The sequence below is a fragment of the Hydra vulgaris genome, chromosome 02, assembly GCF_038396675.1.
Source record: "Hydra vulgaris chromosome 02, alternate assembly HydraT2T_AEP".
Classification (NCBI taxonomy): Eukaryota; Metazoa; Cnidaria; class Hydrozoa; order Anthoathecata; family Hydridae; genus Hydra; species Hydra vulgaris.
In genome coordinates this window covers 47434819-47448548 of record NC_088921.1, presented here as the reverse complement: position 1 = coordinate 47448548, position 13730 = coordinate 47434819, and the positions used below count along the sequence as shown (strand labels likewise).

The 13730-nt window shown below is 27.1% G+C and overlaps 1 long non-coding RNA gene across 1 annotated transcript; it reads left to right on the top strand.

Annotated features, from left to right (window-relative positions):
• The first annotated feature begins 5389 nt into the window (after positions 1 to 5389).
• LOC136076996 (uncharacterized) lies at positions 5390 to 8891 on the top strand. Its single transcript, XR_010636761.1, has 3 exons — positions 5390 to 6815; positions 7014 to 7110; positions 8696 to 8891. It is a non-coding gene; the product is annotated as an uncharacterized LOC136076996 (long non-coding RNA).
• Positions 8892 to 13730: the final 4839 nt, after the last annotated feature.

Genomic DNA, 13730 nt, shown 5'->3' with positions numbered 1-13730 from the left:
TAAATATGATATGAATTTTATGTTGAATTTGATTAATACTTTATGTTCATAGGAGGAGATAAGTTCATTAGACAACACAATTTTTCTTAAACAAAATGACCTTTTCCTATCTCTCTCATCGCAACAACAAAACCATAATTAATTATAAATGGTGATATTTCTGATTCTTGCTTTTCAATCTCTTTGCTAGAATAAAATACTACTTCCGATTGCACGAAGATGCTGCACAAAGAAATTTTAAAAACGCACCCAATCCTTTCTTGTTTGATAAATCAGTTGAGATTTCAATTGAATTATTATGACATTGCATGGCCTAAAACAACTTTTTATGATGTTTGAGATAAATAACTTTAAAACATGAAGAAAACTCCATATTTACTCAAATATGGAGTTTTCTTACGTTCATAAATATGAGAAATGAGGATGCTATGCAAAAAATTGCGTTGATTGGAGACTGGGAACAACAAAAACCCTAAAACGTTAGCCCCTCCCCCAATCCTCCTCCCCCTCCCCCCACAGCCCCAAATAGGAGAGCAATAAGTCAAATTTGTCTTTTTTTTTTTAATCTTAAACTTAATTTATATTCATCGCCGAATTTCAAATTTGATTCAATAATCTCTTGTTGTTCGGCTTTTATGACCATCTAAAGTTTACAGCCCCCTCAATTTGAGAGGGTGTAAACTTTATTAATTCAATTTTTTATTTTATTTTTTATTTTTATTTTAGGTGCCCCAAGAAGTCCTAACGGTCTTGTCACAGAGCACCGCGGAAATGCATTTAACCAGGAAGTTCACGCCTCCTTCCTTACCGTGACGCGAAAATATGTCCAGAGCTCGTTTCGAACCTAGGTCTCCTGCTTATAAAGCAAGCGTTCTAACCACTGCGCCACGGCCGCACAAAATATTATAAAAATTTTTGCATTTTTATTTTTACTGCTGTGTCATTCCAGAGGATTTTTTATTTATCAAAATATTTATACATAATTAACATAGTTAAATAGAGCTTAAAAAGACTTAAAAATGAGAGGTTTTTCAACAAAAATTAATTTAATCCAAAGCTATTGAGCTGAAAAAACTGATGATTTTTTGAGAAAACACCTTGCCTTTAATGTATGGAAAATTTGGCGTGAAATGGCACTGCGTTAAATGGCACTGTGTGAAATGGCACTGCGTGAAATGACACTAAAATTAAAAAACATCAAAAATCAAGCCCAAAAATCAAAACAAACGATACGCAAAGGAATAAAAATGTTATATATATAATTTCTAAACAAATTCCTAAGTACCATTTCTTCAAGAAAACATAAATGAATACTTTTTTTAAATTGAGGAAGGCTACAATTTCCATTTCCACATGGACTCTTTCAAAAAACACTGTTTTTTTTCTTTATAAATTAACCTTGAAGTTTTTAAACACTGAGAACTAAAAAATTATGTAAGAATGTTAAAAAGAGTCCACATTCCATTAGATTCATCGTTCACATTCCATTAGATTCATCGTTCACATTCCAATAGATTCATCATTCACATTCCAATAGATTCAGCGTTCACATTCCAATAGATTCATTGTTCAAATTAGATGTGTTTTGGTGCTTAGGGAATCTTACCTTCGAAACCACTTTTGAAAAAACGTGTCCCGCGGCAATTTTTTTTTATCAAAAATGATCTTAAGACTTGAATAATATATAAAAGAAGTCATATTAAACATAGTACTTTCTAGATATAGTTGGAAAGAAGTTGAGTCAAATTAATTGATGCAAAAAACCTCAAGGTTTTAACTTTATTATAAAAGGTTCTAGCTTTATTATAAAAAAAAATATAAGAAGATTCTACCTTTATTATAATAAAAAATATATAAGAACGTAAAGTTCATGAAAATTACGTGTTTTTTGTCAAAAATCAATTGTTTTTCGTTGCGCTCTGGAATCGCTAGCTATGTGATAACTTTTTTGAAGATGATAATGTCAAAATTTTTGATTGAGTTAAGTTTGCGATTTCCGATTAAGAAGTGAAATTATTTCCACCTGTTAATGCTGAGGAAAATTGATTTCCTCTAAAACATTTTTTTTTAATATCCTCTTACCACCAGCTTTCCTTCTTAAATTTGAATTATATTTATTTTTTCCCATAATAAAAAAGCCCGAGGCAAATAAAACACAAGACTTATAGATTTTCTATAAGTATTGGAGTAGATTAGGGTACTATAAGCACCTTAAGCGAAAATTAGAAAATGTTTGATCCCTACTCATGATCCACTTAGATATTTCGACACCCAAAATTTTTTCTTAAGAAAACAGAAGTTTTAAAAAAGTAGCAAAAGTGCTCGTATTCTAGTATAGCTCATATTCTAGTAGTTAGTACTCATACTAAAAACAACTTGGTAATTAGTACTCATACTAAAAACCATTTGGTAATATGAGCACTTTAAATTAGCTCAAAAAAAAACATTATTTAAGTAAAAAAACGCCAATTTGACAATAAAACTAATTTTTGGAATACAATGATTCGTTATTAATTAAACATATCATTAAAAATCAAATTTTAAAAAACTTTTTTTTGAAACAAAACTACTATGTTTTCCGAGAAAAGTATGTGATAGATCTAGTCCTTGTAACTCGACTTCTCTTTATTCTTCAACACTAACACATGATATTCATGGTGAATTATACTTTTACCATCAAAGTGCAAAGACCAGCTTTCTAAATGTAATTTTTTCTTTCCTTCTTTTTTAAGTTTAATAGATTCTTTAATAGTTAATCACTTGATGGTATTGTGATTTATTCTCCGCCAGCTAATTGCCTTGTGGAGGCCACATTACCAATGCCCGCAAAGACAAGTTCAGCTCCCGAAGGAGTGTCATCACCTGCTATGCGGACCAAGAGTAAAGTGAGTTTGGAAAGAACGAAGATACACAAGAGTGAAAGATAGAAGAAGTCGTGTTATATAGATAGCATAGAGAAAGCGGACAGGAACTGCACACGATCTTAGAAAATGCAATAGTACTGTTAGTCAAACCGACTGGGAAGCCGCTTCATGATAGTATTGTGTACATGATCCGACTTAACTTCTCAGTCAGGTAAGTTCACTTGATATGAACTTTTCCTCAACCTTTTTTGTCGTCTTTTATTAGTTAATCACTTGATCCAGCTTTGCCTGTACAACTTGAATTGATAAATGTAAGAAATTTAGAACGAGGTTCTTTATCTAGATGTCTTGTTATTTTAGTTGTGGAAGCACTTTTTTTATAGGACATTATGATTTAAGATGATACTATATTAATGAAAGGCAATAATGAATATAAGTTCTATCGTCCTTCTATATTCTTTGAAACCATCTGGTGAATATAAATTCATACATAGTTATTAGCGTTGCTCAATCAGGTAACTTGTATAGTCTAAACCATGCTAATTTCCATAAACTTTTCGAAGACTTCAGAAAACTCTAGAAAGTTTCAGAGGTTTCTAAAAACATTCAGAACAATCCAAAAAGTATATATTTATATAAAGTATATATATATATATACATAAAGTATATATATATATATATATATATATATATATATATATATATATATATATATAATATATATATATACATATAAAGTATATATATATATATATATATATATATATATATATATATATATATATATATATATATATATATATATATATATATATATAAAGTATATATATATATATCTATAAAGTATATATATATATCTATAAAGTATATATATATATATATATATATATATATATATATATATATATATATATATATATAAAGTATATATATATATCTAAAAAGTATATACATATCTATAAAGTATATATATGCATATATATATATATAAAGTATATATATATATATAAAGTATATATATAATGTATATATATTTATATATATATATATATATATATATATATATATATATTTATATATATATAAAGTATATATATATATAAGGTATACATATAATGTATATATATATATATATATATATATACATATATATATATATATATATATATATATATATATATATATATATATATATATATATATATATATATATATATATATATATATATATATATGTATATATATATTATAGGGCCGTCCCAAAGAGACCTTTTATGGGGAGGGGGGTCGTATGTGTTTTTTGCCAACTAGAGACACAAAATAACAAAAAAAAGGTCCTCGATATCTGACATTTGCCAACTATACTTCAAAACTTGCCAACTGAAATGCTAAATGTACAAATGTGCCAACTCAAATGCATACATAACAGCTTTATGGATGAAGGGGGAGGGGGAAGGTAAGATACCCCTACACCTTCCGTTCGGGACAGAATTTTATTTTTCTTGGAGCAGTAATATTCAAAAATTTTAAAGTCATATAACAAATTAGTTATCAGCAATTATGCATCTTGATCTTGAATGTCTCTAATTTCTTACAATCATTTCAACTTTTTCTCTTCCAAAACGACTCCTAATTTTGCTCCAATTAATGTTAAAGAATCAAAAAAATCTTTCAATGGATCCAGTACTCGCAGGACAAGTGTATAACTGCCGTAATAATCTTTCAAAAATTTTAATATTACAAATTAATTAATTTTTCGGTATTATACCGAAAAATTCAAAAAAATTTATAGTACGCTAAAGTTAATGATGGCATAGTGCCAGAAATAAGTATTTTTTATATTATATTTATTCATTATATATATATATATATATATATATATATATATATATATATATATATATATATATATATATATATATATATATATCAATAATTTTTATCAAATTTATCAAATATTATACATCAAGCTACTAACTAAAGCTATTAATCTTATCTAATGCAACAATTTTCAGTTGTGAACGTAAATTTATTACTTCTCTCTGTATTGACAAATTGTCAACTAGGCTTCCTATCGAAGGATCAATGAACTACATATGCTAATCTCTAATGTCGACGTACAGGGAATGATTAGTTATGTATGTCTGTATAAAATCTAATTGGGAGTTTCAGCGAATACTATTGAGTAGCAGTGGCATCAGTCCACCTTTTTCCAATAACCATCCGTATAATATTGCCCAGTCGGCATATCTAGTATTGTAAATACTCGTAGTATTGATCACGTATAACATACCGCCATTGATACCAGAAAAATACGCATTTAGTTTTAAGTTTCGAATTCGAGTTCAATACCACTTATTTATCAAAAATACGTATTTATAATATTTGATCAAAATCGGATATGATATCGAACCCGATTTTGATCAAATATTGCCAAATAAAGGAAAAACGAAAATCTTTGCTTTTAAAGCGCATGCTTAAACTGATATAGCGTAAATAAAATTTAAATTAAAAAGGTTTCCTTTGAGAAATTATCTCCAGTACAGTTACAGTACTTTTTTGCACTAAAAGAGTTACTAAAACTTTATCATAAAAATATTTATTACTACTTTTAAATTTATTAATTTAGTTTTATGAAGTCCTAAATTAATATAATTCAAATATACGTTAAATCCTATCATTTCATACCTTACTTATTTTATTCCGTTGATTACTATTTTATTGACATTTCTTTTATACTATTACCTTTTTTTGTTCTGTTTTAGAAAATTTAGAAAAATAAGTTAAAATTTTGAGCCAACGCTGACATTTTATTTGTTGCTAAACGTTAAATTTTGTTATTAGGATTGCAGTTCTTTTATCTGTTTTTTGTTCTTTATTCAATAAGTATTTGATTTAAATTAAATATGATTATAATTTGATATTTTATTACGAGATATATGTCTTTATATATAAATATATATGAACCTTTTTAGATTTTTTCATGTTATTGTTCACGCAATTCAAGTTATATATGTCTATAGTTTGCATATATGTTTATATTATGTTCAGAATTAAAAAGTTTTTGATAAATATATGTATGTGGTAATATGTGTTATATAATTGTTTTATAAATGTATTTTTAAAATAGTATAAAATGTATCTATTGTGTATATAAATATTATAAGAAGTGTTTATATATGTTATATAAATTTAAATAAATATATTGTGTTTTATAGTTAGTATATATGTTTGTATTATGTTGTTTCCATGACATAGAAACATCATAATATAAACATATAAACTAACTATAAAACACAATATATTTATTAAAATTTATATAACATATATAAACACTTCTTATAATATTTATGGATCATGTTTTCAAAGTGTGTGACTTGGCAAACGTGTTGAGCAAGATTTTGCATAAAGTTGTTATTTATGTTACTAATGTTGTTACATTTGGCTTACCTTTATGTTGGTGTCTATTGTTAAAAATTATAAGTGGTTTTATTATTGAAAGTCACTGCTTTTAATCATTCACTAAAAGCCACTCAAGAAAAATCATTTTGCCACATATACATTTTGTTTATATCTTAATTTGAATTTTTAGAACCATGACGTACCAACATGAATTGTTTTCTAAAAGCTAACATGAAATAACAATATTTAACAACTACTACTCTCTTATCATGACATCTTATCTCTATCTGATATATTGATTTGCGATTCATATATGATGTTTTTCTTTGTATTTGCTTATCCATTACATTTTTTTATTTCAGATTTATCATATGATGTATTTATGCAATATAAAAGAACGAATATATGTAAATTTTTATGAATTTTTTAAAAACATCTGCTAATAATTAGTCCAGTCAACGTTCAAACTTCAATTTTGCATATGTCATCTTTAAGTAGTTTCTAGGCTTTTCTAAATGTGTTTCTTATTCACATGGTTTTACAAGCAAGGTATGCAAGCAAATTTGAGCTGAAAATTTTTTTTTAGCCTTTAAGGAGAATTGGCATTACACTTTTTTAAATTTAATTTGTTTAAATATAGTAGTTTCAACAAATAAATGTTTGTTTGTTCTTTGTTTTTTTACTTATTTGTTTTCAGATTCTTAAGAACTTGGCAACTTATGTAAAAAAGTTTTTTTTTTTTTTTAGTGCAATTGGAAAGAGCTGAAAGTTATTTTTTAGAGCAATTGAAAAGAACTACAGTGTTTTTTTGTTACTTCACACAGTATAACTGATACTGATTTGAGTAAGTTTACTATTTTGTTTTATTTGATATTGGATTTATTTGATATTTGATATATGTTATATTAGATATATATTTTATGTATTTAACATGGAAAACTGACTGTAATTTGTTGACACAAAAGTTTATAAACATAAATCTGCCTATATTTCAGTTTATTTTATATTTCTCTGTATCTTTATAAATATTCTTTCTTAGAAAAAATAACAGACTAGAAAAAAATAAATTCTTTTTGAAAGTAGTTGAAAAAAATGATGATGTATTTCCATATTTCATTGTGTAAAGTGTAATACCACTTTTTAAAGGTATGTGAATAGATATATAGGGGAACATGGGGCAAGATGACGACTGTTTCGAAAAATGCCTTTATCTTAGTCTGTCCCAAAAAATAAAACTTACCTTTAGCTGGTGATGTAGCGATGTAATAAATCAAGTCAAACGAGGATAAAAAGTTTTTTTTTCAATGTCGGAAAAACTTTTTTAATACTTAGCTTTCTTCACAAAAATAATATTTAAAAAAAAACCAGTAAAATTAATCTACTTCCCTTTCAGCTAAAGTCAACTGTTATATTTAGTTTTGCTTAAGAGATAACTGTTGGTCGTCATCTTGCCCCACTCGTCATTTTACCCCATGTTCCCCTATATATATATATATATATATATATATATATATATATATATATATATATATATATATATATATATATATATATATATATATATATATATATACATATATTTATATATATATATATATATATATATAATATATATATATATATATATATATATATATATATATATATATATATATATATATATATATATATATATATAATTAATTTAGAGTAAAATATACTGATTGACATTGCTTCATTTTTTCATACAAGATTGTGCATTTATTATTTTTATGCATTAAGGTAAAAATAATTTTGTGCATTGTAGTCTAGATTCTTTTTTAATTAAAAATAATTGATGTAAATAAATGTTGTTTAATATTTTTGATAAACGACTAATGTATGTAAACATATAAAAAGATATGGATTTCAATAAATCTTAAGTTTAAATAAAGTCTTTGATTAGAAAAGATCACAATTTGTAAGATTCTTTTACGTTCATTTATTCAGTTGCAGCGATAGTAAGATTACTGGATATGTTTAATGATAATAGTTAAATTGAAATAGATAGTATTAGGCTCAATGAAGTTGTTAATGTAAATGCTTATAGGCAACTTGAAAATAGTAGTCAAATGAAAAAAATAGATCATTTCTAAGAAATATTTTACGATTTGCTTGCTATTTTATGGTATAATTGTTTAAATTGTTTAACTATAATTGTCCCTCGATTGTTCAAATATTGTAATAAATAAAATCTTTTCAGTCCAAGTATTTAAGTTAATAAAATATTTTATTAAGTTGTGGTGTTATTTGCCAGTGTGTTGTCTAGCCTTTTTATAATCTTTTTTAATTATTCTGTAGTCACGGAATATATATTTTCTGTTATTATTATCGTAATTCTACTAACAATAAAATGCAAATAGTACTTTTGTAATTAAAAATTGTAATTTTTTTTTAATTTAATTTTTTAGGTATTTGCAGGCTTTACTTGACTCTCCGTTTCTGGTACCTGTGTTGTGACAGATTTTAAAAAGAACTCAACTGATGTTGATGCGGTCTTCGTCGTTAACTATAAGCAATGACGTTGCTGATAGGGAGTCAAAGTTAAAATATTTATAGATAAATTTGTATTTAATTTTTTAGATAATATATCAAGTTATTAATGTGTTTTTATTGTTATTAATGATTTAATAACTCATAACCCGTATTACGGGTTTCTTATTGCTAGTCATTTTCATTATGTTATGAATTCATATTAGTTAATAAAATTGTATTGAATATTCTCTGATTATCGTGTTTTATACGTGTTTAAATGCAAGTTTGATACTCAGTAGGCGTCGTATTGTATACCTGTCTTTATACGCATCTGATGTCTATTTTTAATGCGCGTTTGACACGATAAAATGGCTAACAAATATTCGTAAATAATGCGTATTCTGGAAAGTTTTAAATGCGCATGTAATACCAGGAAAATATCGTATTAAATATTCTCTGGTTATCGTATTTTATACGTGTTTACAAGAGTTTCAAATGCGAGTTTGATACTCAGTAGGCGTCGTATTGTATACCTGTCTTTATACGCATCTAATGCGTATTTCTAATGCGTATTCGACACGATAAAATGGCTAACATACATACCACATCGATACGTATTTAAACGAGTTTCTAATGCGCATTTACAACTAAATTTGCCGACTGGGTGTTGTTTAAGAAAATTTAACAAAGAAATGTCGAAAAATAATTTCGTTGAAAAAGAGCTAGGAACTCTTTTGCCATATGGCAAAAGAGTTCCATATATATAAAAAAGATCCAGGAATCGAAGCGAGCTCTGGGCACATTCCGCTCAGTCTATAAGGAAGGAGGCGTAACTTCCTAGTAAAATGCTCTATCGCGGTACTCTACGACAAGACTGTTAGGTCTTCTTGGGGCACCTAAAACAAAATTATATATATAAAAATTATAATATAATAAACAACTTTCTAACACCTACATCTTTATTGAATGTTTCTTTTTAAATTTTGATTGCATCCTAACCAGTCTGACTGCAATATTTTGCTGTTTTTGATTGGCTTCCAGTATTAACTGAAGAAATGAGATAGAGTTTACTATCATCATGCATACTATGAGCAATTTTTTTTACTTTGGTTAATAAGGTGCTCAAGAAGTTCGTTCGGTCTTATCACCGCGAAAGAGCATTTAATTAGGAAGTTCACGCCTTCCTTACTAATATCGCTAAATAGGTTAGAGCTAGCGTTAATCCTCGGATCTTTTGACCAGAACTCAGAAGTCGCGCCATGACTTCAATTTTTATATGCACAATTATATGGTTATTACTGACTGTACTCCAATCATCTTGAACTAGGGTAACAGGACAGTTATCACCAAGATCGTTTTTCATTAAACTGATTATTTCCTGATCATTAACTAAAAGTTCTGAAGATATCCGTTTTCTATTTGGTAGCTCGTACCCATGCCTAAATTTTTAAGCGGCTTGGTAAATACAAGAATTTCTACCTAGCTGAATATACTGGTATACTTGCTGAAAAGAAAAACCTTGCAACTTGAAAACCCAGTTCATCCTTTTGATTACATATTTTTGTAGTTACAAATTTAGAAATGGATGGCCGTTACCGCCGTCATTACAAACAACTAACAAATAAAAAGAATCACAAAAATTAAACAATCTTGCTCCTTATCTTCTGACTGGTTAGACTTATTTAATGCTGTGGATATAGATAGCCTCGACTCTAAAACTGATATATTGCTAAATACTTCAGCAATTAGTGCTTCCTACTAACTTTCTTCTGCATTTATCCAAATGGATTTTAACTCTCTTTTTTTTTTTTTAATTACGCTCTTTTTGCAATAATTACATATTACTCTACTCGGTTGATTACTCAATATGGTCATTATATTGCACTCACTAGTCTTATTTCTTCTCCTTGAAGAATACTTTGGGATGTTGAAGAACGTATAATTTATTTATATTTAAAATATTGTTAATTCGATAATGATAATTCAATTTCAAAATTTATATTAGAAACAAATAGCTTTATATTAGAAACAAATGCAATTTGATTATAAATTAAGCTATAGTGTAAGACAAAAGTAGTAGTAGTAGTAGTAGTAGTAGTAGTAGTAGTAGTAGTAGTAGTAGTAGTAGTAGTAGTAGTAGTAGTAGTAGTAGTAGTAGTAGTAGTAGTAGTAGTTGTAGTAGTAGTAGTAGTAGTAGTAGTAGTAGTAGTAGTAGTAGTAGTAGTAGTAGTAGTATATATTTGTTACGACAAAAGTAAAAATAATTGACAAAATACAAATCATAGATTGTCAGATTATAGTTAGTTTTTGTGAAGCTCATATTGCAACTTTCACTAAGGATAGCTGCGAGCTGTAGTAACATTAGAGCTTATCGAGGCTCGTTTTAAAACTGTTGACAGTTGGGGAACCAATTACTTTATCTGGTAACATGTTCCATGCATTGGCAATGCGATTGTTAAAAAAGTGGAAACGAGCTAAATTATTGCTGTACTTTTCACGGTGAATTCTTTCTCTGTGATTTGCTCTTGGTGGAATTGTGATGAGAGGAAAGTGCCAGTTGACTATGTCGTGTTATTAATAATTTTATATTTTTGGATGAGGTCACCTCGTTTACAACGTTTAACAAGAGAAGATAGGCCACGTTGTAAACATCTGGACTTGTAGTCTAACTTTTTTCGTTTGTCTGGTATTTTTGTGGCTCTGCGCTGTATTGATTCAATAGTTTGTTCATCCTTCACCAAATGAGGATTCCAAGCTGGAATTGCAAACTCAAGTAAAGGACGGATGTAGGTGGAGTAGAATTATTTCCATAAAGAAGCATTACGAGATTGGAAAGTGTGTTTTAGGATGCCTAGCATTTGATTTGCTTTACATTTCTACTTAAAATCATCACGTAATGTTGATTTTAAGTAGAAATTTAAATATTAATTATTTACCCTGAAATTTTTTAAAATTTCAAAACAAAATATTTGTCATCTAATATATCAAATTCCAAGTATCTGGAGCACGTGGTAGAATTTGTAAACTTTAACTTATACTAAAGAAGAATCGAAACAATAAGAAATGGCATAACCATTTTAAAACTCGCCAAGTTGATAATTATAAACTTTCAATTATTTTGAAAATTTACTTAAAGCAACCCATAAAACTTCAAAAAAATTACGTTGCTCGTCAATAACTTTTGCATCTTAATTTGGTCTTAATCTCAACGATCAAAAGGCGTATTTTTTAGGTCCCGTGCCCACCGGGTGGTAGCTTTTTGAACCACGTAAAATTTATTACAATAGTTTTCTAATTTTGTTTATAAAATATAACCATTAACAGTGTTGAAAGTTTTGCTAAGATCAACAAATATACCTAATCTATGTTTATTTTATTCAAATGGCTTAAAGATATTATTAACGAGATGAACAGTTATTTAAATATCGTTAGTATCTTAAAAGTAATCTTTTATATATGTGCTCCAATAATTATGAAAAGCATATTAACACAGAGCTTTTAAACGTTTTTTAAACGTTCAAAAAACACTTTTTGTGCAGGCTAGGTATTGTCATGTACGACTTTAAGATAGGTATCATTCTTGCAAATTTAAGTTTATCAGAAAAAATTTCTTGCTTTAAAGAAAGAGTAAAAATATGAATAAGTGGAGTTTTTTTTAACGAGTTTTAAATTTACTACAACCAACAAAAATTAAGAGTTTCAAAGAAGATTTATTATATAAAATATGCATACAAGGGAACAGTTTCACGTAAAATAATGGGTGTGCCATGCTAGACAAGAATAAAATGAGGATAGAAAACTAGGAAAGAATAATTTCAGAATAGAATGTTTTATGATAGAAATAAAGAAACCTTACTAGAAAAGAATTTTTACAAAAGAATATTTTTTGGCAGAAATTTTGAAAAGAAACTTGATATACTTTCTAAGAAAGAATATTTTTTAATAAACGTAAACAACTTGCTTGGAAAGAATTTTATTAAATAAATGCGAAAAACTTGCTAGGAAAGAATTTTATTTAATAAATCTAAAAAACTTGCTACGACAGAATTTTATTTCATTAATCCAAAAAAACTTGCTAGGACAGAATTACCATTTATAATAAAAGTGAATCACTGATGAATGATTCAGAAATTTCAGATAATCTTTATTATTTCACAAAGATTTTGTTAAAATTAGATTATGCTTATTTAACATTTATTCAATTAAAAATCATAACTGTAATTACCAAATTGCGCGCAAATTCTTTCTTAAAATTTTTTTGCTAGCACGTTTTTAAAATTTCTTTTCTAAAATTTCTTTGCTAGTACGTTTTTCCTATTTTCTTTGCTAGAAAGAAAATGACTTTTACTTGTGCGATTTCTATCCTAAAAAAGTCTTTGCTAGCAAGTTTTTCATTTTTCTTTGCCAGAAAGGATATATGTATTTCTTTCTTCTTTTCTATCCTTCAATTATTCTATCCTAAAAAGTAATCATGTTTTTTTTTATCATAGCAAGAATTTTCATGTTTCTTTCCTAGAAAGGCTTTCCTGAATTCTTGTCTAGAACCGGCCACCAAATAATGTTAAAGTAAACTAAAGACCGCTCATCACTAAAATCGAGAAGATTGCTGTATAACATAAAACCTAAATAAGTTGTTAGGCATGAAATAACTTAGGCATAAGTTGTTGGGCATGAAATTAGAAAAAAAAAGTTGCAATGAGAATGGAACTGTAAAATACGACGTCGTATTAATTTGTCATTTCCAATAATCTGAAAGTATTTCAAAAAAGGACTGCTGACTCAGCTTGTTCCATTCTTTATTATTTATTGTTTTTCATCTTTTATCCAGAAACTGATACTTGTTAACTTTTCAGTGATCCATTTCCTTTAGCTAAATAACAGTTAAGTTTTATTTCTCGTTAATTACCCGTTATTAATCTCGTTAATTGTGAAAAAAAAAATCACCTTTTCTATAATTTCGTTTAAATGTCA